The 3,633-nt window shown below is 34.4% G+C and overlaps 1 long non-coding RNA gene across 1 annotated transcript in view; it reads left to right on the top strand.

The window, feature by feature from the left end:
• The first annotated feature begins 265 nt into the window (after positions 1–265).
• LOC119617919 overlaps positions 266–3,633 on the top strand; it is an 11,502-nt gene continuing 8,134 nt past the window's right edge. Inside the window, exon 1 of the long non-coding RNA XR_005234375.1 lies at positions 266–1,174. This is a non-coding gene — a long non-coding RNA (uncharacterized LOC119617919). The remainder of the gene's footprint in view (positions 1,175–3,633) is intronic.

Raw genomic sequence — 3,633 nt, 5'->3', positions numbered from 1 at the left:
TAAAAATAAGTTAGAAGATCATGTAAAGTTGAAGCACCAGTCTCAGGTCTTAACTTTTTTAAAATGCATTGTTGCCAGCAAATTCAAAATTACCTTTATTACATTTGTTCTTTTTTAAAAAATTGCACAATTTCTTAGTTTAAACATTTCATATGTTTACTATGCTGAATTGTAAGAAAAATATGGGTTTAGAAGATTTGCATAGCATTCAGGTTTTTGTTTGTTTTGTTTGTTTTTGTTTTTTGTTGTTGTTGTTTTTTTTAGCATTTTTCACAGCATCCCAACTTTGTCAGAATTGGAAATGTAATTTGCAGCAAATGTAAAAACATTTGAAGTTAAGTTTAGTATGCAAAACAAACTGAACTCAAAGGATTTTAAAGTTAAAAGGCTAAGGAATTTTGTGAAGACTATTTTAAAGTATTACACATTAAGCGTCTCACCATCACATTAAAAAATCCTATCATTTTGCCTTAAAAAGCCCTGTTATGGACTGGTGATTTATCAGCAGTCTACTCTGACTCTCATGCACTGACTGTCAGAGATAAGCATCACATCTTCATGATCCTGAATAGGAGCAAGTGGGTATAAACAGTGAATGGAACAAAAGTCAGTCTGCTTCATTGTTAGTTTTTCACACTTATCTTGCTTTTCCTTTTATTGTATTCCAACTTATCATTTATCAGATTCTAACTTATTATTTATCAGATTCTAACTTATTATTTATCAGATCTCAACAACTAAAGGATGAAATTTGTTCATCAGAGGGAACCCTGATAATATAAGTGAGTATGGAGGAATCTGATTTTTTTCTTAAAGAATTATTAAAATTTGACCAACAATAAACAATTAAGATAGCACAACAACAACAAACAACAACAACAAAAAAGACTAACACTACGAGTTTAGGGAATAATCTTCTGAGTAATGACTATTAAGTAATTACTTTGAATGAGGATTTGACATGAACCAGGATACGTCAGAGGAGCGGAACCAAGAACCAAGGTGAGGCTCGGGTATTGAACAGCTTGAAGAGTTTGAGGAATGGGAAAATAACTGTTTTCTTGTCTTATTGTTCCAGGAGCATAGGTGAGCACGGAGGCGAAGAGGAAGGAAGAGAACACTGTCCAGGCGAGGAGAAAGAATCCGGAGGTCCAGTGACAGGCAATTATTTCAGGTAAGCATAGTGGCTGAATCAGAGAGTGAGAGACCAGATCCAGAACGTAACATGACCTGAGACAAAAATATTTACTTGGTGGAGACATTAGTCAAAAAACCAAGGGGCTGTTGATCCTAACCAAAAGGCGCAATGCTCCAGCGAAGATCTGAACCCGAGTAGAGCCTTAAATACAGGTGCTGCTCATTAGGGGGAATCAGCCACAGCTGTGGAAGAAAGTTACCGGAACAGCCAGCAGGGCGGAGACAGAAACCCAGATCATCACAGGATTTATCAAGATAAAACAGACTAACAAGTAATACTGTAATAATCTAAGGTCAAAGTAGTGATTATTCATTTATCAGAGACAGAAAAATTCTTTGAACAGAATGTTTAAATTTTAGCATTGATGTTATAAGTTTCTTACCTGCGTGAACATTTGGGATACTGATCGCTGTATAATTTGGTTAAAAGTTATTAATTCTGCCAGGATAAGTTATCTGGATAGGTTTGATAAAACATCAGATTGAAAATAGATGTTAATTATCAATTTGCATCAGTTAAAATACAATAGCTAGACCCAAAATCATTTCTTCTTTTATCGCTCTCATCACGCAGGGTTATAGGTTCCTCACCAAATTAGAAGCTGTGGAGGAAAAGTTGTTACTTTGTCTTTGGGGAACTTGGAGGCTGCTAAGGCCTTGACAGGACAACAACAGGGAGGCAGGTTAAGGCTCAGCGTGGTCACCTGAGGTTGCAGTGTTAAAAGAGGGTTGGCAAGGAGGCAGCTGATGCAACAGGAGTCAATCCCGCACAAACTGGAGACAATCTCTTAAAGGTTTGAATGTTGTTTTCAATTTAAGATTGTCTGTAAGGTTTTCTTTTTCTTTATTTTTTTATCTGCTGGACTTACAAAAACACTGTGAAAAAAAATGATGTTGTTGTTTTTTGTTTTTTTTTACTCAGGTTACAAAAAATAATGATGGAAGACAAAGGAGGAAGGTCTTCACACGACAAACACAAAAACAAACAGCACAACCAACTGACAGTTGCAATTGCCCACCCAAGGCTTTCTCTTTAGTTTGCTATGAAACCAAGTTTGATAACAACTAGAACATTTAGATTGCTGGTGCTGGAGGGACCTTTGTATTGAGAGAAAGGTATTACCTCACTCTGTCCAAAGATTATTTTACTCACAACTGAGTGAAATGTTAAATGTTTCAAAAGTTTAATAATCAAAAAAACATCTCATTTCAGAAATAAATCATGCATTTTTTTTAAAGCTTTAGGAAAGCAAACAAGTAAACAGTCTGTGAAGGACGTACATAAATGTGTCCAAAAACAATCAAGATTCAGTGAGGTCAGAAGGAACCTTTCACAAAACAATTGGTGAAAGATGAAACAAGGAATTATGCTGTTTTTGTGTGTGTGGCATCATGCCACACACACAAAAACAGCATAATTCCTTGTCATATGCAGTAGAGGCAAAGTTGAGGCAACATTGTAAAGAAGGATTTTTGAAGTCCTAAGACAGCTGAGGCATGGATCTGTCCAATTTGGCATGAGAAAAGTACAAGTGATGTGTGCATTTGAAAGTATAATTTAGCAATGTTACATTCACCTTGCATTGCTGAAAGCTGACAGCTTCAAATACTAATATAGTCAACAATCCACACAACTGAAAGTCACTGGCTTGGAGATCAATACACCAATCCTGTTGACTTGTGCTGCGCAGTGAAATGGTAATTCAACCTTGCTGTATCATGGTTAGCTGTCAGCAGTGATCAACAGGTGAACTGTTTAAACAATTTTTTGTGTTTTTATGTGTTTTATGGAAGACAAACACACCCTTTAACAGATGACAAGCAGCTTTTTTTTTGCTGTTCACACTAATAGAAACATGACATTTTATCAAGCAGCCACTTTTCACACAATTGTTACATCAAAATGTATTAGAAAATAGGATTTTCATTTTTAATTTACTATTGATGTCAGTTGAATGTAACTGAACAAATGTGAAAACTTAGGGAACCAATTATGCTGTTTAATTGTTAATTCATAGTTTAGTGATAAACTTTTCTTCTCAAATTAGACTAATAAAACAGGAAATGCAGTAAAAAGTGTAAATAATACTAGTGAAATCTATTTCCTGCAATTTTATTTCAACAAACTGTTCACTTGTAGTGTGTCAAGGAAAATATAAGTTAAAATCATTAATTGGTTAATTTTGCATACCAGTTCTTTCCTATTTAGAACTGCTGTAACCGTAATTGTCATAAGTCAAAGGGACAAACACAAAGATTCATTAGACAGTTATTATTCACTCACCTACAGGTGCTGGTCATAAAATTAGAATATCATGAAAAAGTAGATTGATTTCAGTAATTCCATTTAAAAAGTGAAACTTGTATATTATATTCATACATTACATACAAACTCATATATTTCAAATGTTTATTTCGTTTAATTTTGATGATTAC

The sequence above is a fragment of the Kryptolebias marmoratus genome, linkage group LG18 (assembly GCF_001649575.2).
Source record: "Kryptolebias marmoratus isolate JLee-2015 linkage group LG18, ASM164957v2, whole genome shotgun sequence".
NCBI classification, from domain to species: Eukaryota; Metazoa; Chordata; class Actinopteri; order Cyprinodontiformes; family Rivulidae; genus Kryptolebias; species Kryptolebias marmoratus.
The sequence above is the reverse complement of the archived record's forward strand: the minus strand, read 5'-3'. Positions and strand labels throughout refer to the sequence as shown.